This window comes from Columba livia, chromosome 10, assembly GCF_036013475.1.
Source record: "Columba livia isolate bColLiv1 breed racing homer chromosome 10, bColLiv1.pat.W.v2, whole genome shotgun sequence".
Lineage (NCBI taxonomy): Eukaryota > Metazoa > Chordata > Aves > Columbiformes > Columbidae > Columba > Columba livia.
In genome coordinates this window covers 6,639,970-6,666,210 of record NC_088611.1, presented here as the reverse complement: position 1 = coordinate 6,666,210, position 26,241 = coordinate 6,639,970, and the positions used below count along the sequence as shown (strand labels likewise).

At 41.4% G+C, this 26,241-nt stretch overlaps 1 protein-coding gene and 1 long non-coding RNA gene across 4 annotated transcripts in view; both read left to right on the top strand.

Annotated features, from left to right (window-relative positions):
* LOC110362335 (uncharacterized) overlaps nucleotides 1-19,624 on the top strand; it is a 43,786-nt gene extending 24,162 nt beyond the window's left edge. For all 3 annotated transcript variants that reach the window (XR_010475058.1, XR_010475059.1, XR_010475057.1), the window contains one exon: nucleotides 14-19,624. This is a non-coding gene — a long non-coding RNA (uncharacterized LOC110362335). The remainder of the gene's footprint in view (nucleotides 1-13) is intronic.
* A 62-nt stretch (nucleotides 19,625-19,686) lies between these two features.
* SFMBT1 (Scm like with four mbt domains 1) overlaps nucleotides 19,687-26,241 on the top strand; it is an 88,723-nt gene continuing 82,168 nt past the window's right edge. The window contains exon 1 of the mRNA XM_005507145.3: nucleotides 19,687-19,926. The gene's annotated coding sequence lies outside the window, so the exon portion shown is untranslated. The remainder of the gene's footprint in view (nucleotides 19,927-26,241) is intronic.

The window sequence follows — 26,241 nt, the reverse complement described above, 5'->3', positions numbered from 1 at the left end:
TGCTTTAAAACAGATTCTCTGAAAATGCCTGTGTTGGGAAGAAGCAATCCCGTGCTTTAAGCGAGCTGAATTTCCTTGGCAAACTCCGTCACTGGCTCTAGGAGAGAAGAAGTTACTGAACTCACACGTGTAGGGAAAGACAGTGAATTACAGAGGTTTGCAGCCTCACGTGGACAGAAAATTGCAGGATTCATAAAGCTGAAGCGAGTGTGTACAGGTGCTTCAGAGACCTCTTGTGCAAACAGGCAACACCTTAACTCATGGACTTAGAAGCAGAATTAACTTTGTCCTTCAGCACTGGTTCACTTAACTACTTTAGTGCCATCATGAATGCTACAGAAACAACCACTGGGATGACCTTTTGTGGAATTGAGCCTATGAAATCTCATGCCTTCCCCCAAACTAATCACCATTTTCAGCAGCTCTCACTGGATTTAGTGGCTGGGCCCTGTGACTGTGTTCATCTTTTACCTTCCAGTATCTAACAATTTATTATTAATATTGGACCCTAACAGACATGACTGTATGCACTTGATTTTACCCCTTTGTTTTTTAATTTAGAAACAGCTGATTCTATTATTACAGTGTGAAATACCTGATTCAGCAGGTGTAGCATCACATGGTGCCATCCTCAATAGCCAATTTCCTGAATTAATTTCAAAGTTCATAAAATGCGCTAAGCGAATTAGGAGACATGATCGATCACAGGCTTATCCATCCTAAAGCATCACAGCACTGCTCAATATCAGTGTGAGTCAGAATTTGAGATCACCATCACATCAAATATCAATACGGTCAGTTTTACAAACCATGGAGCATTCAGGTTCACTCAGGAGCTTATAACATGTTTGCTTTTCATTTAGTTCATGCAGAATTCATTATAGTTCATAGGAGAATTTGATTTTATACTAGTTAAATAAACATATTGGACTCTCTAGGTGATAACTCCTGTATATTTTTTTAAAAGTTCCTGCGCTTCCCCTGCAGAAAATGAACTTCGTTAAGCATGTGCTGTGTGTACCTATTGAAGCCCCTGGAACAGAGCACTCTTATGAGCAATCTCTTATCAACAAAGTGCTGTCAGCAGGCTCTCCAGATCAGATTAGAAAACCTCCATGGCATGGAGTAGGGCATTTAAATAACCAGTTCTGTCGGTCCCTTAGGATGGGCCTGTCTGTGAAAACTTTCCAAATGGCATAGTTCTTTGAAAGAAATCGAGGACTATGTTGTAAAATGTCCTTTGTGAGCCTGGCAGAAGGGAGTCTCGAGGAGAATGCTGCCAAACTGCTGGTTTTTGAAGTTTGCTTTGAGAGCTACCCAAGCTGCATTGCCTTGGTACGTTCCTGGAGCTACCGCACTGCAACTGCAACGGATGACTGGATGAAGCCACTGAGGCTGCTGATCACCCCAGATCCATATCCTGCGTGGAAGCGGGGCTGGTTCCCAGGGGTTTCTCAAGCCATTCCTCATACTCAGCCATGCCAGATCTTGAGGCTGCCTCCACGGTGGTTCTTTCCCCGACTCACCCAGTGCCTCCTCAAAGTCCTGTATCCATCTGTCCCCACACAAAGAGCTGCCCTGAAGTAGCCCATCTGTATGTATGGCAACAGACCACCAGACTTCTTCCAAGGAGAACAACAGAAGATGATAGCACACAAAATAGAGGCTGCTACAGGCAAGTAGCTGGAGAACAGCACAAGGAGGTAGTAGATATGAGTCAGATGTGCAGCATGCTGAGTATGCACTTTTGCTTTTGTTAGGAAGAAAGCTTGTGGCACTCTGAATGCATCTTCCAAATTTCTGGAGCCAGTGTACATTATTTTGATTTGTCCAAACTAAATCAAGGAGCTGCGTGAGCTGGTCTAGATGGTCATTCTCAGAAGGAAGAAGCAGTTGTGTTCAGGCTCTTCCCCTGACCTGAATTCCTGGCTGCAAAGCAAAGCAGTTTCTTAGCTGAAAAGTAAATGTCAAAAGATATTAGAATTAAATAATTTCTTATTTCCCCATATCAAAGAAAATTAAGTGAGAGGGATTAAATGGATAAATGTATCAAGTAAAGCAGCAGTGAAAACAATATACTCTCTTTCTACAACTGTAAACAATTACTACTGTGTGATTTGGAAACTGTCAATTAGCCCTAACCACAGTGAATCAGAGCTTCTTTCTGGTGTAATGAAAACAGAGCATCTTACTGTCACATCGGTATAGATTGAATTAACCTTAATGACTCCTGTAAGGCTAAACCTTGCCTTGGCAGGCAGATTGAACACTGTGTGTTGTAAGCTTTGCCTTTAACTTATCTTTGTAAAACTTCCATTGATTCTACTCTAATTTAAACTAGAAATACAGAAGTTGTCAGGTTTGAGCAGACCACTGGTGCAACTAATTTGATTTTTTGTTGCTAACTCTAACCAGTGATGGATGGCCTCAGGGAGAAAAAGAAGAATTCATTCCCTGTCCCCTCCCCCTTTCCTTTTCCCCTTGTGTCCCTCTCCTAATTTGTTTAATTAAGTGTGATGCGATGCCATGAAGGAACAGATTTCTTTACCGTCAGTTGATGACAAGTTTAGGTACTGAAATGGAAATATTAACAGCTCTTGTATCTTCAAGCTCCCTAGCATTATTCTTGCCAGTGTAAATGTCAAACCCCAGTTTGGAAATAATTCTTCTGTATCTCCTGTATTAAACAGATTATTCTAAGAAGTTTCCAAATTCATTGCCAGGAGCATCCTTTTTTATTGTTGAATGCTTAGTTTCAGTAGGAGAAAATGTAAATAGGACCCTGTCACTCCGTGAGCACCACTATCTGCCACATCTCCTCTTTCATTGCTAATTTCTGGCTAAAGTTTATTTGGTGGATTTTATAGAAGGTCCTCTTAGAGTTATCCCAGTGTAACAAAATCTAATTCATTTTCTTTCAGTTGCAGGGAATCTCTCTCTTCATGTTGCACTTATATAAAATCACCAGTTCTTCATGGGAAGAAAGATACAAGTTGATCTCTCAGCTAGAATAATTTCTTCTCGGTCAAAAGGTTGGTATAGCTTTATTGATTAGCTTCTCCAAAATATCTGTTGGCCTTAAGATCCCAACCTATGACATATTAAAGTGATTTTGCTATGGGCAGTTGCTCTGCACTTCAAAATTGAGCCCACTGGGGTTTCAAACTCTCGATTTGAAAATGAAGGTACCAGAAGTTAATTACTTTTTGTATAAAAATATTATATGGTTTCAATTTCTGAGATATATTAGTTTTACTTTGCTCATGTCACATGATGCTTTGCTTTAACTGAATCTCTACCACACTTCAGAACAGTTCAGGTATTAATACGGCAAAGCCACTGTTCTTGTCAACCTTATTGCTGCACAGATTTTTTCCAAAACTCTGTTGCCGATGTTCAAAGAATATATATTATCAGCTTATTTGTCCCACACATTAGCAAATAACCTGCTTATGAGCTAGGAAAAAAGCTCAGAAATATTTTAATCCTGATGACTACAAATACCAGAACCTGCCACAGTGCAGATTAGAAGGTTGCAGTTGTACTTGAATGAAAGAGGGAAAGAGTCCTTCAAGCTGTGAACTTAACTGGGAATCTCTGAGTAGAACATTTTCCTACTCACGTGTGAAGCTGGAACATGCTGCTGGCATCTTGCTGCACAGCTTTGCAAGCCTAGCTATGTTTGAATAGTGGCTCACTGCAGGCAATGTACTACAGTATGTTTTTTTAAATTCAAGTTTAACTACTTCTCCTATCTTTATTCCTTGCGTTGGTATGTGCAAAAGCTTCTCATTCAAGTGGAAAACTAAAAGATAAGCAAGTAAGAATGAAGCAGTCAGGAGGTTAACCTGACAGTTCCCAGACCAAACAGGGAAAATGTTTAAAAGTCAAGCATCTTTAATATCAGGATAGAGGAGAGAAAAACATCACAGAGACCACATCTGTGGGAACCTGTGCAGGATTTAATGGGCTTTCAGAGTGCACAGTAACTGCAGGGCTGAGCGAATCTGAAAAACAAGTGGATTTAGGGAAGACTGATGAAAGCCTAAAGGCCCAAATTGTTGCTAAAGCTTCCATTACTGAGAACTATTGAAAAATAATTATAATAAATCAGGAGGTAAGGACTGGAGATGTCACTAACTATAGAATGTTTTGTTTGAAACTCAACCTGTATTTACAGCACAGATGTGTGTGCACACGCACAGGATTGTACAGGTCAGTGTCTCCTAATCCAGTTCTCAAACAGTGCCAGAATGCGTTTTTCTGCAGAAATCTCCTTTGCAGCTCTGTTTGCAGTCAGGAGTTGCATGTCCCTACCCTGCAGATCAAGTGCAGTGAGCATTTCTGAGCTGGTGTCTCATTCATAACAGAGCAGCCAGTCCCGTAAACTTGGTTTGCTTAATCACTACAGAGGCCAGGATTCAAAAATTTGGGTGTAGCATTAAATGCACATGGATGACTGTGTACAATAAAGCTGCTGCTTAGTGTTACAGTGCAGATGAGGGTGTGGTGAGCTGTGATGTTATATGTGATTTGGAGGAAAATAGATAGGAGATGCTAATGAATACAAAATTTGTATTAATCTCATTTATCACAGAGCCACCCCAGCATTAATACTGCTCAGACATGGTGTTAATAGCAGGGTTTTGAAGTTCTCAAGTTTGAACCATGTATTTGTTTCCAGTCTTCCGTATTGTTTCAGTCCCGTTCTTCTTCCCCTCATGCTGTAAATCAAATAGGACATATCTAAACTTCTAAAGGTTTCCAGATGTGTCTTTTATGAGGTTATTGGGAGGCAATAACTTTCGAAAGGTAGAAGAGTTTTGGCTATCTAGTGAATTTAATCAAAACAGATGCCAGTGAAATTGCAGGGCTTGTGTGAGGACAGGCCAACGTCAGCTGCGCACGGGGAAGCAGGAGGAGAGCAGCGCATCAGAACTGAATCAGAACTCCCCTTCTGCAGGGACCATCGTGGGCTCAGACGTGCACAACCTAAATGAGGCCCAAAAGCCATGACAGGTAAGCTGCGATTTACATCTGACTCAAAGATGCTGCCAAGAGATCTTTTTTTTAGCAGGCTCAACAACACGGACGTTGGGAAGAAACAAAGTGTAAGTCTAGACCTTACATTCCCATTGTACATAAGATCATTTGCAGAATTTGACTTCAAATGCAGAAATTTCCAGCCTGAGAAAGGCTGCAGGCCTGGTAGAAGAGGAGTGACAGCAGGGCACGCTGTGGTGCTCACAGCTCCTGACTGCGTCTGTACCCTGAAATACTGTGCCTGGTCCCCAGAGAGGGACCCTTCTTCCACAAAATCCAGGAGAGACACTGCAGGCCTCCAGTCTTCTACTGAGATCGCACATCCAAGAGATGTGACACGAGCTGTGTCTTAGTCTCTGCAAGCAGTAAATCAATGCTGAGCTGCTCACCTGCGATTGGACCAGCTCCATGCTTTTCCAAGATGCTGTGTGTCCAGCCTGCTGGCTACAAGCCCAAGAGGTCTCCTAATGCTGCAACCAGGTACCACTGCCCCTACGTGTGCTCTTTTCCTATTCTCACTAGTTCATCTGCTTCGCACTTTTATAGCCTCACTACAGAAGCACTCACTGAATATCACAGACACCCAGTTTGTTCAGCTGCAGTTCTTTTGAGCTCGTATTTTCTATTTAAAATGCCTAAGTTGTTACGTGAAATAACAAAATATTATTCTTATTTCTGAGGGCTGAGACTGCTTATACAGAGGCTTGAATTGCTATTGAACACTGCGTAACAGACTTTCATGAAGAGAGTTTGTGTCGTGTTGTAATTTGTGAGTCTCCCAAGGTATGCAAAATCATTCTGTGACTATCCAGTAGCCATAAAAAATATGTGAAGAAATGCAGGTATCCCAAAATTCTGCAACTTCTTTTGGATATAAAGGTATTTTCATTTCTGAAATGTTTATGCAGCTTGAGGACATTTATTTGCAAGATGCAGACTGCTTCAGCAGTACCTAGAGAACCTTAATCTTGGCTGGACTTGACTCTAGGTGCTTGTGTAGTACAAAATAAAATCAAATTAAGCTCTAACTGAAGTAATTTAATTTTAGTAGCCAAAATTTATGAAGGAAACAAATTTCAGTTACACCTGTGTATTTGTAGAAAATGAATTTTCAGTCGTTAAATATAAGTGTTCCTAGACAAGCTTGTGCACTCAACCAGGGACAGCAGAGAATCGATATCATCCCTGAGCAGCAGCTCAAATTTCAAATATTCACAGCTTGTAAAGTCAAACTTGTGAAGTTTAATTGACCAGGAATAATTTGAGGACAGAGTGATCTGTATGTGCTTCATAGGCAGAATGCAACCAAGTTATTAACTAGAAATTATTTATTCCACTTTAGAAATTATGGGACACTTGCAATGGGGCTGTGCTTTTGCTAAAAATATTAACTTTAATTTGCTCATGGACACTGCATGTTCCTTAACTAGAAAAAGAAGTACAATTAGGAGCTTGTTTTCATGTAATTCCCTCCCACCATCTTCCAAGTAGTTTTTAAAATGTCTAACCTTGATATCAATAAGCACATACCTCCTGCTACAGCCACACAGCATTTTAGCCGTAAAGGAGAAGATTAACAATCTACGATCCCTTTTGCTTCTGTGACTTTCAAGTTCAGAGCAGAATTAACCTGTGATTTTTGCCTCTGCTTCTCTGCTTAGAACAGTGAACTAAATGCCCATTTTTCTTCTTCAACTGCCAGTGAATATTTACTGTGTTTTTTCCTGTAGAGCCTTGTGCCTTTGGCAGAGCTGAGAGTTTGGCTCATCCAGTTTCAGTGTCATTTTTTTGTAACCTATGGCAAAGCCTTGCTTCTCCGTGCAGTTGTTGAATAATACACATCTCTGGAAATGCCAGGCGGGAATCAGGATCTGGTGGGGAAGTTGCTTCTGGGGAAATGGGACAATCTTCAATCCCCCAAATGCTGTGTGTATTGTATTCGAGGATGGGAAAGCTCAGCTACATGAGTGTCAAGAGAAAGAAAGGCAAAAGTGAAGTGAACAGAATTTAGAAGATGGCATTTCAGTTCTGTTTATAAACTTAAACCTTGGCTTCATTCTAAAATTGCATATTGTTTATGAATATTGCTGTTGGTGGAAACTAAGCCATTTGGAGGAGTCTGTAGTGACTTGGAGATCCTATATGAAATACTTTGGTGTCATGCATGTAATCTGTCCTTCCTTTATCATGTTAAACCTGTTAAATTAATCTCCAGTCAGGTCCCTTCACTGGCCAGCCGGCCAGGCTGCCTCTGCCTTGGTGTGCTCAGGCATCTGGGTTGGAGCAGCAGTCATAGAGCTGTTAGGTTTGCAGATTTGGCATCCTAAATCAGACAATGTCTTTATTCTCAAGCTCCAGCTCTCAGGCGACTGGTGAAACTGGTACCCTGTAAGGCATCTGTGAACTAGCTAGTGACCTCATAATACAAAAAAACATGAAATGGAACCAATTTGGATAGGTCCGCACCTCATGCCCAGGTATAGGTATAGCTAATATACAAATAAATATATATCAGCTAGGGAACAGATACAGAGTGCAGTGACACTCACTGTTTGAAAAAAATGTCACATCCAGACTCCAGGATTTAGATTTTAGGGGATGCCGTTGGTAGCAGAGATCTTTCCTTTTAAATGATAAAGATGAAAACTGAGCACATGACAGTTGCTTTCTACAGGTCTGCCTTGGTGTTTTATCTTTAGGACTTAAGGAGGTAGCAATGTTTGTGCCAATTAAAAATGTGAACTCCCTAATGAGGAGACATGGTTATGATGCATGAGTTCCCTGCCAAAGACCTGGCATCCCTGCCACGGCGTTCAGCTCTTACTTCAACCTGATGAATGTTAAGAACCTCTTAATATTAGAAACCTTAATTGTTGCGTTTCAGAGAAGGTGCTACAAGGCTGTGTGGCCGGCAGTGCAGAGCTCAGCTGCCTGCTCTGGGCCCGTCTGGCCCTCGGGCTGGCTCGCCATTGGTTCTGCTCACCTGCCTCTCACACAGCACAGGCTGCATCACCTTTCTGTCAGTCACCTTTTTATGTCAGCTTTCCTGTAGGTGCAAGCCAAGCAACTGCTGCAAATTATAAGGGATCTTTTGTGCTTTGCCCTATTTCAAAGCCCTTTTGTCACTTAACTGTACATTTATTTTTTTTTTTCAGTATTTAGCAATATTATTTTGGAGCTTTTTTTGCTTTAATCCAACTTGTTTGCAGGGTTATCAGTGTCTCTTCCTTGTTGAAATTCTTATCCAGCTTTTACAGCTCCAATTCCTTCCTGTAAACTATCCTGAGAGGCTAACATCTCTATTTTCAGCTCTGCCTCAGATCCTAAGGGAGAGCATCCTTTGGCCAGACTCTGACCTTATTTATGCAATTTTAAAATCTTATGCAGCAGAGCCCACTCAAAAACCAACACACCTGATGTGTCTGGACAGAAGCGTAACAGCAGCCTGAATAGCAGTGGTCAGACAAAAGCTGTGATCTACAGAGAACTTGTCTGGGGGAAATAATGTGGGGTTTTAAAATATTCTGCAAGATGAACCTCGTAGTTTGCGGTTCTTTACAGCTTTATGTGTTATGTCAAATGGGAATCCTCCATCATCTTCTAGATGTTTCTTTTGTGAGAAAATTGACTGGCGGGAACACATTTTTTGCCTGTCACTCCAGGTGAGATTACTCCATGGATTTCTGTAGTTCACTGACTAAAAAACCACCAGAAAGCAAACTTTTGTGGGCATGGAGATTACCAGCAATGTGAAGGGAGACAACAATGAGGTAGATTTCTTTTTCATGCAGCTCACCAGAGAACATTTCCTCCCATTCATTCCTTATTTTTTTCTGGAGTGGACAAGGTTGTCTTCCTTGACACTGGCCTTGCATCCCAGCACCCATCCTATGCCCTGGTCAGAGCAGAAGAGTTGCTGTGGTCTGGTATCTAGTCAGCCTGATCTAGACCTCAGTGGACACAACTAAACTGTGATTACACACATATCCCTCTTTTTGCCCTTGCTGTCGAGAAACGCTGAGTGATGTACGCTCAGTGGTGGCAACGGCATTCATACATGTGTTTCATTGTACTCCAGTACCTTGGTTTCCATGGCTACCACAGAAATTGCAGGTTTGCTATACAAATTGGTAGGAACTATTCAGAACACCAGCCCATATGCTACAGCCTCCTGAACCTCATTCTCCTCTCCTGGGCTCAAACGTGCGTCTCTCTGTCAGGGGCTATAATGTTTGTCTCCATCGGGTACCACAGGTCTTTGCCACTGCTGGGCTGCTTCTGGGGAAGCGCAGGGCACAGACCAGGTCGCCCCTTGTGCTGCTCTCAGTTGTCAAGTTTTTGAGCAGGAAGATGATCTGCATTTTGATGCACAGCTGAAGTGCCTGAGGGTATGTTCCTCCCTAGAGCTTGGTTATTCTGCTCCCAGGTGTAAAGCAAGTGAGTAAAGGCATATTTCAGCATGTGGTCATGGAGCTTTATGCAGAAAGGCTGCAGGTAGAGCATAAAACCAGCCAGAAGAGGTAAAACAAAGCTCATCCAGGCCAGGAGCTGTTGTGACTGGAGACTGACAGCAGAGTCCATAGGGAAGGTTACAGGAATGCAGAAGCATCAGAAGTACTCTCCGTGTGCCCAAGTAGCTGCAGCTCTGCTTTCCTGAGTCAAAGGTGGTATTTGTGTGTTTATTTGCTTAGTGAATTTTTGCTATTAATTTGTCTAGTTATGTTTGAACTCATACCCAGTTTAACCTCTGCAACAGCCCAGCAATAGGCTTCACAGCCTAATCATCCACTGGGTGAAGAAATCCCCTTCAGCTGTATCTTTCTCAATGCCAGCCATCCTGGTTCATTTAGTCATTCAACAACCAGAAGCCATTTCATAACTGCGATTATTGCCCATCTTCATGTCCTTTCCACTTCTACTAAATCCTTCCTGAGAGGGACAGTGACACAAACAGCTCATGGTTGTCAAGATGCAGACACATTGTGGATGTCTCTGTTCCTTTCCTAGTAAATCCTGATATCTGGATTGTTCCTGAGCACTGAGCTGGCACTATCTGTCAGAACACAAAGATTTCTTTGCTGGTAGTTACAAAGGCAAAGCCCATCACTGTACATGCTGACCCAGCTGTCTGTTACAAGAACTCTGCCAGACTCCTTCCTTGGGACCAGCCCATCCTCTGGCACACCTTGGTTAATGGGGTTGAGAGTACGGCTGCTTTTGGAGACTGGATCTGCCTTTGGACTTGTGAGGCAGAAGTCTGGATTCACACGCAGTTGTAGGTTCCTTTCCATGGAGTGACTTGAAGGGTGGTAATTACAGAAGTAGACTTGTCCTGTGACAGCCTCTGAAGTGACGTGGTCACAAAGCCCACTCAGACACTGTATCCTGAAATCGCCAGGTTCCTTGCAGTGCACGCATTATGCCTGGCACATTCAGCCAACCAAGAAATGTGTTTATCTGGTGATAATCAAATCAATAGAGTGTGTTATTGGAGTTATTAAATAGCTTTCCCAAGGTTTATAGAATAGCTATTTTTCAATAACATTTTGCATCATGCCACCATGAAAAAGAGTTCATGAGGATTTCTAAAAGGTCTGTTAGCAACGTACCAATTTAGTTAAGCATTGTAAATGAACTCAAAAAATCATGAATAAAACATGAAATAGATTAAGCAAGATGAATTGAGCGTTGAGAGAAGATCCAAAATATGTTTTGGCTAATGCTCATAGCATTAATTCTAGAACTGCCTTCTTCACACGCTTCATCCATTCAAATATCTACACTGCCTTGGAAAAGTTTCTTCTACATTTTCATCTTTTACCAACTTGAAATTGAAGGGGAGTGACCATGGAGGATGGCTTCTAAGAGATGTAATTCTGGCATCTAGAGGGATGTAACTCACACAGGAATGTGACTTAAACACACAGCATGTGTTTAAGATGGTCGAAAATTTTGTTGCCAGATTAAAACTCCCACATCCCTAATGTAATTTTTTCTAATGGTTTCTTCCTTTCATGGTAGATCTCAGTGTGTCTTTGCAATATTTAATATTTAAACATTTCTTTTAAGATAAATTTTAACTCTGACTTTAATCACTTGCATTATCTTCTAACATAATTTCAGTTGTAGTTGTCTAGAAGATTTTATTTTGTCCCTTATAGTATTGTTCTTTGGGTTTTTACTCATTTTTATGTATTCTGAGTACCTGTTGAAACAGGACAATACCATGGACTATTTCTAGCAGTTTGACAATATATAACATTGACCTTGCTAAGAGGCAAGGATATCCATTATGTGCTTCCCAAGATTAAGAGCATCACCAGATTTACTCACTAGCATTACTGCTCCCTCCCCTAATAATGTATTTTGTGAATTTGTCCTCTAAGTTTAATGGAGGACAGTGCTAGCAATCTGGAAAATTTGGCAACATTACTCATTGTAAAAAGCCTATTTACATATATTAAACATGCCTTGCTAAAGTCTAACAAGTAGAGATCCCTGAGCATCCTGGCAGCACCGAACCTCTCAGGTACCCTTGCAGCTCTCAGCATGCCTGTGCTGTTTGGTGGGGTTAATTTATGCAGCTGAGTCAGCTCATAATCACTGTGAAGAAAACAGATCCAGATGTTTATTGTAAAGCACCAAGTTCTTTGGACAGGGACTTTTACCATCACTGCAGAAAACAATAAAGCATCAAGTCAGGCGAAAGACCCATCTACTGTAATAATCTGTCTCTGACCTGTAGCAAATGGTGGGTGAACAGCATAAAGACAGGGCAAGCATATGGTGGTAATCCTGAAAATACTCTCCCAGTTTTCAGTCATCTGCAGCGTAAATATTTCCTAAACCAGCGATGGTGCTTGTTTTGAAGAGCCTTGACTGAGTTTTCTTCCATTAATCTGTCCAGTAAGTTTTGAATCCCTATGAACACTTGCATTTACAACCTGCTGTGGCAAGGAAGGTCCAGTGATGTGGCAAGGATCTTCTTCCAGTTTATCCTGGTTGCTTGAAGCACTAGTTCTGGGAAAGGGATAACATGATGGAAGGTGTAGAGTGGCTCTTATCAAACTCTTCAGGCTGCTTTTGGAGGCACATAGAGGAGATGTCCACATAGCAAGCCTTGAAAGCAGGAGTAACTCAAGTTCAGTGAGCAAACTGTAGCTGGGAAGTAAAAACTATGGCTTTGGATGAGCTCTATTCCCATCACTACATTTTCTCTCTTCCATGTGTTCACAGCTTAGTCTGCTTTGAAAATAAGTGCACTTGTGGTGCTGTTTGAAACAATTCCACCTCCTTTGAAAAATGATCTGAGTGTGCAGGTAGGGCTGGACAGAGTACAATACATAGAAAATTCAGAGCTGTTTTAAACTCCAAGTGAGCTTCAATTTGCTGTGCTGTGGGACTGACCCACTGCTGTATGCAAAACCCTTTTTGGACACTTGTAGTTTCTCCAGCAGCTGTCAGTCTGCACAGCAACTCCTGGCTGCACTACTCTTGCGTGTTGATCCCTGTTATAATTTATCGATGTTACATCTGCCCCATTCTGTACTCTGATTAAATTAGAATCCCATTAACCACAGCTGGCTGTCAGACAAAGGAAGTGTCTGATCTTATTTTCAATATAAGACATGCCCTCTGCTCTGCCGCACGTCAGAAAATTTTCAAGGAGTGATAAGGCTGCAGTTTTGATAGGATTCCTACATTTCTCCAAGGATTTGTTGAAAAAGTGGCAGCTTGGTAGCAGAATATTAGATTATTAAATCGCACAGCACAGTGTTGATGTAGTGTCTACGACATACAAAGTGCTTTCTGAAGAGCCGTCCACCCCCTTGCGCTCCCTGAGATCAGCCCTTCCCCAGCAGGCAGCAGCCTCCTCTGATGCCACCGCTGCAGGACCTGCGGAAAGCCACCCCTTCAATCCGTCTGATCAACCACGCCAATAGAAACTGTGTCCTGTTTCAGGATGAACGACAAACCCAGTTGGACAGTCCTTTGAGAAGTCCTGACAAAAATCCCGAATTTAATGCGCTTTTTTTTTTTAATTCCTTTTTGTTGAAAGAGCAAACTATCAGTAGAGCATTTGTCTCAAGCACCATATGCTGAATATTCCCTTTGGCATTTCTAATAAAGCTCATGGGCCTTGCTAAAGCCAGTGTTCAAAGGATTCCTTGTGCACATCACCCTTACCTATATATCTGGTCACATTCCTATAGGGATTAAAAGCCCTTATTCGTCAAACGTTATTTTAAATGCAACGCAATTTGCTGTTTCGTATTGAGGATATTGGGCAAATCATCAAAATCTCTGCTTGCTTGCTATTGTGTTAATATTTGCTATTTTCCTTTAAAAGGCAGTCTGCCTTCTGCAATCTTCCCTTGAAATCAGATTACTTAACAGCATTTTGTTCTCTTCTATCATTTCATGCTTTCTACTAAGCAGTAATAAACCAAAACTGAAATACAAGATTTTATTTTAAATCTTCACTCCTTAACTATGCACCCTTCAGATTGGGCTTGGGTAATTTCTGGATTTCAGTGTCAAATATTATGGCATCTATCTGTACGACTCATTTGTACTATACAACACTCTCACTTGAGAAAATCCCCAAACCAAAACCTTTTTGTACCAGGTACATTCATTTTCTGTTATCAAAGGGAAAAAAATAGCTTCAGACCACTAAGCAGCTGCAACCTTTTATACAGACCTTATTTATCTGATATTAACTGAATTGTGTCTTGCACTTTATAGAAATAGAAAGAAATCCCTGCTCTAAAGAAGGTGGCTGCAATGCCAGTAAATGTCACTCAGCCCTCTCCAGATCAAAAATTAATTGTGCACCCACCATGAGAAAGTGAGCAGGTTGAGGCACTTATTATATTGTGCTCTGTCAGGTTATTAGGTTTTCACCTCAGGAAATTCAGCTTCAAATGCCACACAACCTACCTTAGCTGGTCACTCTGGGGCGTGTATGCAATATACACAAAAAGTTAATAAAAATACATCAGGCTCCCCCCACTGACAGCTATTTAATTACCAACCATTTGCTGCTCACACAGAGGAACAGCGTGTTGTCCTCTTGGGTGCTTCATTAGTACTATCCAATTTTGGCTATGTCAAGGTTTATTTTGTGGTCAGTCCTTTGAAAATAGAAAAATCAAATATAATAAAAATATAACCTGTACTGTTGTAACTGTTAGGGTAGCAAATATTGCTTTACTGAAGTCAGACCTTCCAGCATGGTTTCACGTGCTTATAGTTTCTTTTGTTGTTGTTTCAAACTATTTTGAGGATAAGAATGACATTTCAAAAACTGTTCAGGTTGTATTGTTCTTCAGCAGAGCGTTCTGGCCAGGGCTTGCAGCCGCTCTGACACCACAGACCTGCGGGGGGTTCGAGGTGGGCTCAGAAGGTTAATCCCTCTCCTTTCATCCGCAGCGCAGCACAACTCGTCAATTTACCTGGTCCCTCAGTCCACCCAAAGGTTAGTGAGCACCAAGGAGCATTACAGAAATGCAGCGTTTGCAGCTGATTTAAGACAGGACAGCATCAGCTGTGAGGCTGTGCTTCCTTCTCCTCTATTAATTTAGGGTTCCATTCTGTTTAAATAACCAGATCTCATCCTATGTTCAGAAAGAATGATGTTAGAGTGAGGGACTCCTTAACGAATTTTGTTGGAGCACCTAATAGATTCTTTGGTCGTCACATTTTCTGCTTTTTACTTGCTCAACGTGATAATCACAACAGCTCCTGGATTTACACACTGGAATGGGATTAACACATGCACAACATTATCTTTCCAAAAGTGCAATTTATGTTTATCTTCCTCCTGCTGCTAACCACATCTATTGATTTTCAGCTGCTGCTTTTTTACCGAAGCCTTGCTGCAGAGGGAGATTTAGTCAAATAAAGGTCCACACCTGTTCCTTATGAATGGCTTGAGGTTCTTTAAATCTTTTTCAGAAACAGGACTGTGGCTCTGTGCTGGAGCCATGATCATCTCATCATTCATCCTGCCTGGTCAGCCTTGTTTTTCATGGTGTGGTCACTTAGTAAGAATGGCAGCCCTGAGCAAACTGGGCACTTTGTCTCTGAGGCTGGATCTGTTTTGAGCTGCTTGTTTAGGCTTAGCTTTGCTGAGAAAGAACTGGGTGGAGAGTAATGTATTTGTTTTCCAGGATACATCTGTATGCTACTGCACTATTTGCTGAGCACTGTGAGCTTCAGCTCCAGGTTTTTTCTGCTTGGTATTGAATAGTTGTCCCTTCGTGTCTATTGCATCCAGTTGTTTACTAGGTAGATTCAATGTGCTGTCAGCCAGTCCAGGTCACCAACAGCATCAGTTGGTTTTACTAACCCTTTTATCTTGCCATATTTCCAGCCAAACCCTGCAAACAATCACAGTGTTTTGTTGTGGTCAAAGCACAGCAAGTTCAGGCTCTGCAACTACATCCAGAGGCTTTGCAACTATATTCAGGGGCTTTGCTCTCAGTGACTAATGCTTTTAGGATTTTCTTTCTAGAAGCTCTATGACAAGTTTCGCTGCTCTCCTGAAAGCTGCAGCCATCAGGCTGGAGAAGGCTCAGGCTGGTATTCCTTGCTGTAACTGTGTCCCCTTCCCAGGCTTGGTGAAGGACTGATTCCAACACTGAAGCTCAAACTGTGAAGCAGAAGCTCTCTGCTGAGCTTGCTCCAGCCCACGGAAAATGGCCTTTGGGAAATCATCATGCTTGGGGTCACTGCTGTTCTGTATGGCTGTTGCTGTGCACCAGCAGCAACCTTTTGTGTCTTGTGCTATTTTTCAGTTCAAAATGCACAGTACAGATAATGCTGTAGCACTGTTGGTTCTGTGCTTTTCTGTTGCTTGGTTTTACTCAAGATTGCTTAACAGAAGTGATTCTTTGGCTGCCTTATTCCCTTAGCTAGTTTAGATTGTGGACGTGTCAAATACTAAGTATTCACTTTTTAAAAAAATTCTGTTTGGTGAGTTTTCTGAACCTGGTGCTGATGTGCATACATTGCAGTAAGCTTTGAACTCCACTCATCAGTGTAAATTCATTACCTGAGTCATTCTTGGTTTGCAGCAAATAGGAAAGGTATATCCCATATTAAGTTCCTAGAAGTATTTCTAATCTTACTTTGGTAAAACACTGTGTTCTTAGTGGCTTGAAAACTTGTTTTAATGTTGTTGCAATTGAGATGGGAAGAATACAATCTATAATACTTTTATTTTGTTGTATCTACTAAAATGCCAACACTGTACTTTAAAATAGTCCTATACCTGAGGTTATTACTGGCATCTATATAATAAAGGAATAGAATACGTATAACTTATAGATGTAGTTAGTCACCTACCATTTTTTTTCCATCTTTCATGATGAAAGCAAATTCTAACTTTCTTTTCTTCCTCTTCCCCAATTCAGCCTGGCAGGTAAAGACTCACCATAGGAAATAATGCCAAGTGCTTTCTCTGGGGATTCCTTTGCCTTGCCTTCTGACTTACAGTTTTTTTTCCCCCTAGTTTAAGGTCTGATTGAAAAAAAAACCAAAACACACGTTCATTTGTAGTTGCTAAATTTAAGAAGCAGAAAAATGAAAGGTGAGGAGGAAAAGCAAGCCAAATCAAGCCATTAAATATCAGTGATTTAAGAAGTCATTGCATCTTTTTGAGATACCTACTCTGTTATAGCTCTCATGGAGGAGACAAACGCTTTAGTTAAGCCAGCTGTCAGGTTTAGTGGAGCTGAGCAGTATATTACCATCCCTGCCCAGTGGCACACTAGTAACTTCAGAGCTCTGCCACAGATCATGTGTAAATGGTACCTTGTTAAGCGTTACCTTCATGTTAACCAGCGTTATATAGAGATATTATCATCTCTCAGTGCCTGGCGTATTTGCTAGAAGTTTACAACAGCCAGTGCAACTACTTGCATAAAAACTAGCACAAGGATGTTGGCTCAGCTGCTAACATAGTGAGTTTGAAACTCTAAGAAACAGTCAAATGTAGTTGCACTGCATCCTAGTTACTCTTCTTCCTTCTCACTCAATAACCGTAGAGACAAAAATCTTCATTTGAGCTTTTTAATCAGGCAGGTCACGAAAGCAGCTGCAATCACATGTTCTTGACTGTGAAGAGGAACAAACACATTTGCTTTCCACACATCCATCTACCTGGTGACTGACAGGTCCCCCAAAGATGGACAGCATCATGTTCCCCACAGTCTTTTTGCACAAGAAATACAGCATCCCTCGGAGGACCTTGCCTAAGCAAGCACAGGCCAGTGAACTCTGTAGCATGAGTCAAAGTTGCCACCTTCTAGGGTAGTCATGAATATTAAGTCACACTCTAAAATGATTATATGGAACTTGCCCTGCCTTAGTAAGTAAATGAGCTTTTGCTCTGTATTCAATCTTTTTGGGTGAAATAGATTTGTCACAGTGTTTTGGTTTTGTTAGTATGGAAGAGTCAACACAGGTCAGTGAGCAAACTGAATTGTCATCTGTCTGCATGAAACAGAATTGCTGGCTACATCTTAATCAGCAGCGAGCCTGGAATGTCAGAAAAACCCTTCTCAGCCCAGCCCACCTTCTCTGCTGCAGGGCCAAAGGGGCTTTCTGGGTGCTGGTATGAAGCACGGTCAGCAAGGGCTCCTTGGGGATAGGCACTGCTCCTTGGCTTGTCCACTCCTGCTAGAACCACTTCACACAGTGAAAGGAATTTTTTTTTCACTTTTATGTTCCCTAACAGACATCAGAAGTGATTTCCTGAGATAAGTGCAGTATAAAATTTTAACTCACTTTGTATAGCTTCACTCCTTCTAGAGAGAATGTTTTTTTTCTCCTCTATAGTACGATGTGCTTCAGCAAAAGCAATCTTATTCTTTTATCAGTGGCAGCTTGGGATGGGCATAATATTTACAAATGATGCCATGAACAATTTATGCAAATCACCCAAATGAGAACCAGTAAGCTTTTATATCCTGCCAAACAATCATGTATTGTAGAAATGCCACATTTTACAGTCAATTTGAGAAAGGTTTTAGAGACTTTAAAACATTAGTGCCCTATTTTTCATATTGCTCAACATATACAACAGGATTCGTTAGTACCATGAGTCCAAAAATACAACCTTTGGAATGTGAAGAAAAAAAAAAACGTAATGGATTTTAGAAACCTAAGTGACTTTGAAAACCTTCTTGGAACTTCATAATACCATCAGTTTTTTAAAAGATCTTGTCTAAAATTGAAAGCCTGTCTGACTGCAAAAAGGTGATCTGTCCCTTTCCACTAGCATAAAAATACCGTTTCTTAGTGCATGTAAATGAGCCATTGTAAAATAAATCAGCAAAAAGTAATGGATTCTCTTAATGTATTAAGCTCTCCAAAGGGCTTTTCTACACTGCAGAATTTACTGGTGTCTGAACTGAGCTAAGGATCAGTAACTGCATGGCTACATTAGCTGATTTTTAACTTTGTTCCATGTTACCTTTGATGGTGTCCTGAAAAGCATCAGTTTTGGGAGGTTCTGCCTGCCCAAAGTAGGGTTCCTGGGAGCCACAAAGCCAAGAGGAATTTACAAGACCCCCCCTTTCCTAATTCACTGTGGGGTTACAAGTGAAAGACCAGTGGAGCCAGTTTGGCTTGGCAGCTTCTACACTGTTCTAGCGCATTTTTTAGTGACTTATCTAAATGTGAAGACACTATTGAATTATTTGTGACCTTTTATTTTTCCAGCTCACAAGGGACATTTGGATTCTTGGATTAAAAAATAGCACAAGTTTTCCCTTGGAAATAAAATTGTTGCCCACACTAGTAATCCACACAACTATCCTCCCCATGTTAAAGAAAGAAACAAAGGAACATCTTGCGGGGTGGGGGAATAAGCAGCAGCAAATATTTAACTGGTAGGTAATAGCAAATTTGTGGGAACTACGAAACAATAACTTTTAAAAATGTGTTTCCATGTTGTTGGTTTTTTTTCAAGCAAAAACATTTTGATGCCACAGTCCATCTGAAATCCTTACAAGAGCTTTCCACCTTCCCTGTAAAGAGCCAGTAAAATGGGCTTATTTTTTTTAAAGCTCTTTTAAGTCTTCATCTTCCTGCCAGATTTTACTTAAAAGGTTACAGAGTGATGATACTTCTTTTCTGGTGTTTTACTGAAGTTTGTCTACTGAGCCAAATACCCTTGATTCGCATAAGGCTGGCGGTGTATGTCTTTTTTTTTTAAGCAGTGAACTATTTACTCCTGGATAAGGGCAGAGTTGGTGACTTTCTAACCTTGTTTTTCCAGTCAGCCTTTCTTGTTAAGGCACACAATAAATTTGTTTTGATTGAAACCGTGACAGAAGCACCTGTGCTGAGTTTCTGGGCTGGATGAAGGCCCTGCCAGCAGTGGGGACAAGGCGGGAGGGCAGGGGGGACATTTGTCATGTGAAAAGAAATGCACAGGGTTAAATATGAGGTAGAGAAGAGGGGACAAGGGACACCTGTCCATGCAGTAAAACCTGTATGAGGAAAAACGTGTGTTTGTGTCAGCATTGGCACAGTTGGTGGGTGAGGACACAGGAGGCGGCCATCTTGGCCACAGAGGCCTGAGGTGCCGGTGAGGACCTGAAGGGACAGGAAGCAGAGCCTATCCCTTTCCAGAACCTTCTCCTCAGTTCCACTGGTGGGGTGGGACAGGCTGCGGCTCCTCCGACCAGCTGCCCGTCTCAGCAGAGCCGCAGGGGTAACCAAGTTCTGTTGAGGGGCTGCCGGGCACCCAAGAAGGCGTCTGCAGGGAGAGGCCGCACCGAGGCCACGGAGCCGTGGCAAACTTCACGCTGCGGTGGGAGCACTTCCCTTCAGCTTGGGACACCATCGGGATCGGCGAGGCCTGTAAAGGTGAGACGGTGCTGCTGTTTCAGCTTTCTTAATTTAACTGAGATGTAGAAGTTACTGAGTTTTGCTCCCTGGAGGGGAGTACAGCCCTGTGTGCTGCTGGCTACAGGCTGAGGGCATCACACTGCCTGTGCAGTGAGCAATTACAGGTCATTTTTCTGACAATGTGCCTTTGGAATGATTCCTTTCTACACAAATTGAGTTTGATATCATGGGGCAGGGCATCGCTAGCTGCATCTTCTTCCCTGCTCTTTTCCTCATTTGGAAAATGTCCTCCCCCCTTACTGCCCAGGGATGGCGGGTGTTCGCAGTCCAGCCCAACATGCATTGCACCAACTCCTGTCCTATCTGCCAGCAACAGCGATGTAATACTGGTAACTTCGTTTATTAGGCCTGAGTGTTGTGACTGGATGAAAATGTTGTCACCACTATGAAGTGTTCTACAAGTTTTTGGAATTGAGACAGTAACTATTATCCTTAGTTCTGCTGACAGCTATATTATGAGCTATTTCAGCAGTGCTGTGGCATGTGCAATATATATTGTGCATGTTCCAGAGACAGGAAGGGATGATGAATGGGTAATATGTGGCCGGCTTTCTGCTTCTGTTGATAAGTGACTGATAAAACTGACAAATAGCTAGATTAGGTAAACAGAGCCTACATAACTCATTCAAAGTGAGTAACTGTTTACAAATTATCAATTGTTATCTGCAAAACTTTCAATTAGGAATGATGGATCCCATTCTTGTGCAGAAATAATGGGCCAGTGATTACATGTATCAGGTACATGAACAATAAAATTGGCCATCTGACAATGCTCGTCCTCAGGACAGGAACTGGCAAGGAATAGAGGAGATAAAAATGGTCTTTGGACCAAGCACAACCATTTTTGATCCATCAAAAAGCAAGAATCTGAATACGATAGAGGCTTCAGGATTTGGCTCGTAAATACAATCAGAATAATTTGTAGGCTCTTTTAGAAGCTGTTGTAACTAGTTACTACTCAAGGACCAATTTCCATCTCATTCCCATGAGTAGTGTTTGCAGAAAATGTAGAATGTGTCTCTTTTTATTAGAACAGGAAGAAATGCCTGCTAATATAATACCGCTTCATTTCATAATTCACTGTAGGATGAAAATGGGATTTCAGAACTGTTGCTGTTTTAATCTCATGTTTCTTTGTCCAAAGTAAAAAGCTGCATACAAACGATGTTAAAGTTAAATAGATGTAGCTCATCAATGGCTATATCACATCTGTACCACATGCTAAAGTGGGGGAGGGTTTGTGCTCGGCTCTGTATGATCAAGTGCTTGCTTTTAATTTAGTGAGTCGTCTCTGCAACATCCTGATAACAAAACATGGCTTCAGATTCCTGAGATAACACGGAGTGCCAATTGCACATCAGAGAGAAAATAACTTGGCTTGCAATAGCCTAGATTGATCCACAAAGTAAGAGGTTATAAACTGTAATGGAAGTGCTGACACAAACAAATGAGATAATACACTCCAGTACAGCTATCAGCGCAGATGGAACATGCGGCTCTGAAGTGTCTCTGTGGCCTGAGCGCTGTGCTGGAGTGGAGCGATCAACGGGGAACTCAGGTGATGCACGAGGGCCTGGGTGCTCTCCCTCTTGGGGGTTTGGCACCCTCTGCTGTCCAGTTTTTGAATGAAAAAAACACAAAAATGGAACTAAACAGGGAACATAAAAGAGCAAAGGAAACTCTTAAATCAGCAGTTTTGGTAATCAAACCGTCACACTTTTTTGTGCTGCAGAAAATTGTGAATATTTAAGAAGAAAGTATTATTCTTGCTTCACGATAGTAATTGCATAATTACATGGACTCTGTTTCTCATAAATAAGGTGACCGAGTCTTGGCTCCTGGTCCCACTGTAAGGCTTCCTGCCCATTCACGTCGGGTGCAAACAAAGCACAAATTCTCTGCTCCTGGAGGGATCTCAGATATGCCAGGGCGTAGGGAGGCTTTTAGTGCCTCAGCAAGGTCTCTGCACGCTTGTGACAGAATTAAAACAACCACATTGGAAATGCAGTGAAAACAAGTGGGTTCATACCTCAAATCTGGCATTACTGTTCTTGCTACATGAGCATCTTGTCCTGCAGCTGATAGCACTGAAAATTGAGTAGGGCGCTGTATGTATGTTTTAGCTATTTAGCTAATGGTTTATTCACTCTAGGGTTGGGTGGTTTTTTTGGAAACAATTAACAAGTTCTCTCCTTGACAGTGAGATGCAGAGCTTCACTTCAGTAAGAGGAATGTGAAGAGGTACCTGGCTCTGCAATAAAGGGAATTTAAACCTGAGAACCCTGGAAAACAAGATTTTCAATTTTTCGATTGTGAAGCTACCTCCATTGAATAGCTCCTATATTTGATTGACAAGTTGAAAAAATTTCCATAGAGTAGGCATAGCAGCCAGTAGGAAACAGCCTTTGTTTGTTCCTTATGTATTTAGGTTTTTGGATATGCACTTGGGTGATGTATTCAAGATAAAACCAGAAATTTATCAACTAGATCTGCAGTATGCACAGTGCCACTCTTCCTTTAACAGAGTACTGGGAAGCCAAGGCTGTGCATCCCAGTAGAGGTCCTTCAATGGCTTCAATTATTAAATGGCTTCAGTTATGGCTTTATCAGTTTGAGTTATCAGCGGCTTCAAGTATGAAAAAAATGTTGTCTTGACAAGAGTAGGACAAAGCATCCTTCTTCTGAGGGCACAGACAGCTAGATCCTTCATTCCTTCTTGTGTTAGATCAAGTTCTAAGTCACGTTCCTCTGGCAGTTAGTCTGGAGTCCAAAAGATACACGTAATCCAAGGCAATACAGACATATGCCTGTGTAAGGCGTGTTGCATGAGTTTCAGATGGGGTGGGGAATGCAGAGCCCTCAAGCTGTGCGGTTCTTAGGGCACGAAAATCAACTGGCGGCTGTTCCCTGCGGGAGCTGGCTGACTGTGCCTGCTGATGTCCACTGTGTTCCTGGGGAAAATAGTCTGGAGAATGCAGCTAGAGGGTAAATTACCACTCATCTCTTCTATGTTTCACTTCACTCCAGCAGTCTCCACTCTGCTTTCTTAATAGAGCATAAATAAATGGATTTACTGATCAACTGTTTTTCTTTCCATACCCGCTCTGCTTCTCCTCACATCTTCTCAGACCTGGGAGGATAACTACAGACTCAGAATGCTTATACTAGTTTCTATTATAAGCAGAAGAAAATACACTGATTCTAAGAAATTTCACTTTTGTCAATAGCTTTGGTTTGCTGCTGCAACAACCATGGTCTTCTTAATAGGCTGCAGCTCTTCACATTCAGTTGCAATAGAAAATAAAATGGAGGAAGTGCAGAAGGCAGCACTGGCATGATTTGCATATAGTCTTTGAAAACGAACAGTGGATGGTGGCAACTGAAAATTGGCTTTAGATTAGGCTCTTACTGCAAATGGCGTGTTCAAGTCAAAGAAAGAAAACATGACCTTGTGCAAAAAGTAACCCTCACTCTAGCGTATATCTGAAAAGAAACAAACAAACAAAAAAAGAAACAGTTATTTTAAAAAGGACACCGAATTAGATAGAAACCTGAGTGGCAGGGGAAAGCTAAGTAAAACCCAGAATCCTGATTTGAGCTCTCCAGTGCATGGCAGCCATGGTGCCCAGTGCTGTCTGCACACGGGGCAGTCTGTTGTCGAGCTATATATTCAACCACAGATTGTTTTCCCCAAGCATCAACCAAGACATTGTTTTTATTGATTTATTTTGCTATCTTCCCACTGCAGTGATAGGATGACAAAAGAACCACCTGTGGGTATCCTAATATATCTAATGCCAGCAGATTTTCAGGTTGAATAAAAACAATAAATCTTTCTAGGCACAAAGGGGAAACCATGAGGTAAGTTAATTTGGGAAACTAAAGAGCATGATTTAGGAATATTGGGTTTGTTAAAATGGATCAGACCAGTCCTCCTGGTTTACTGTCCTCTCTCCAGAGACAGTTCTTAATGGATGACACACAAGAAGACAAAATAAGCCCCAAAATAGTGAACTGTTCCATGGTGCTTCAAGGGACTGGTCTGCTTTCTGACAGTGCAGCAACAGCTGTGTTACGCCAGCAAGCATGAGGTCTGATTCTCATTGTATTATGCGCATTACAAGTGCTCCAAAAATTATGTGGCATTTTTTAAAGAACTGAGATACAACGCAGATGCTCATGGCTGTGCTGATCACCGCATCTGTTGTGGGACACAGCCTGTATTTTTCCCTACAGCAATACAGTTAGGTGTGCTGTACAACTTTCTGATCAATTAAGGGAGAAAATTAATAAGCATTTAAACCTGTTCAATTGCTTAATATATCCACAAACCAAGGCTAAAACAGTAACTACTCAAAGAAGGTGTAGAGCCTGGCACATTAGAAAACCAGGTTTCCTTTCTTCGCAATTCTTCCAATCGGTTTTCCTGTCTCCTCAGTTCCATGAACAGGCTGAACTTGTCTTGTGAGGTGCTCCTAAAAGGGCATATTAAGCCCCCATGCTAACATAAGGCTCTTGAGTTCTAATCTGCTTCATACTAGTAATTTTACACTCTTTTGAGCTTTCTACAAGTAGATGCTTCCAGAGTAAAGCACCTTTGAGACTGTATTGCTCTGCTTTCCCCTGGACAGGAGCAGCATGGGCTGCAGTGAATGACGTTCCCTACGAGCGCTGCTTTGCTGATGTATCTCAGCCCTGACTCATTCTCAGAGGTGCATCTGGAAAGTTTCATTTTTGCTTTACAGGAATTTCAACTCCTGGTTTCTGCATCTTATTTCTCTGTCTAAATCTTGATTCTCACCTCAGAAATCTGAGCATTTTGCTTAACCCTTATCTTAGATGTTCTATAATGAAGCTACAAGATGATATATACATGAGCACTGCTGTTATGCAGCTCAAGAATGCAGTTTTGCATGATCTGGCAAATTTTCTAATGTGCTTCTTTAGATTGCTTAAAGGAACATAAATAAAGGCTCAGTACATCTGCTTTAATCTGTGCCTCTGAAACCCCCAAATAATATTGGTAGTGGCTGGCTCTGTAGAGACAAGGCAGTAACACACATATGCCAACTTCAGACCTGCACCCTTCTCAGACACGGGAGAAAAATCAAATTGAAGTGAAGATATAAGAGCTCATGAGATATTTCAAAGGAAGCCAATAAAAGAGGAAAGCTAGAAGCTGACACTCACCAATAACAGGGTTCTTAAAGCCTCAAATTCGATAAACCCACAAACCAAAAGAAATGAAGTAGGCTTTGCCACTTTCAGGATGGATGGGATTTTAACAAGATTCATAGGTATTCAAAAGTAATAGCATAAATTGGTTATTTGAAGTCAATACTGATTTGTTGCCAGATTCTGCATATCAACAATTGCACCTGAGTGTCCATTACTTTCCTCAGAAATAAATATTCCTGCCCGGCTGCATGTGTTAGTTGGAAGAGAATTAGTTTTCGCCACTGGCGAAGGGACAGGTTGTTATCTCAAACCACATGGGTCATTGATTTATCAGTGGTGGTGTAACTAGGGAAATGTATAGGGATGCTGTCAAGATCATTTCTTTAAAAGCTTTTTTTTTGGAAAAAGGGCGATAGCACATTCCCAGGTAAGAATGTGGGAGGTTCTTTGGATATTTGGACTTATTAGCTGGTTGAGGTAAATTATCTCCATTTGATGTTTCTGGCTGGCAGTGTTAATTTATTTGTACAAAAGTATTTAATGATGCAGGGAGATTGTTATTGGTGGTTTAATTATTGTTTTGATCAGAGCTTCTGTATGGGTGGCAGCACTCTTAATAAGATAATCATACTTTTTCATCTGTTAATGAGTCTTTGGAGTATTCCCAACACAGTTCTAAGTCTTAGTTGTTTTCCCGCTCTTAGTTTAATTTCTGTGTTTCATTTGGCTTGCATAATGAAATGAGATGGGCTGCTTTATTGCTGTTTATAATCTGTCTTCCTAATTTTGTTTTCTGTGCTTGGACTGATCGGGATTTTCCAAACTACATAAGCATTTCTAATCTGCGGGGATAAATCACTTTGCTCATAAACTGAAACAAATAAATTGGGTATTTGTTCTTAGGTAAATTCCAATATTGTTTTTGCACAATCTCATTGTGGTATCTAAACTTTATCATTAAAAAGCGTGTTGTCTGCCTCCCTTTTCTATCTGTATATCTTAAAAAACCCCAAACATTCCCTGTATCTCTTCCTGCCAATACTTGCTAATCAGTATTGGCAAGATCATAGTCAAATACAGCAAAATACTGACAAT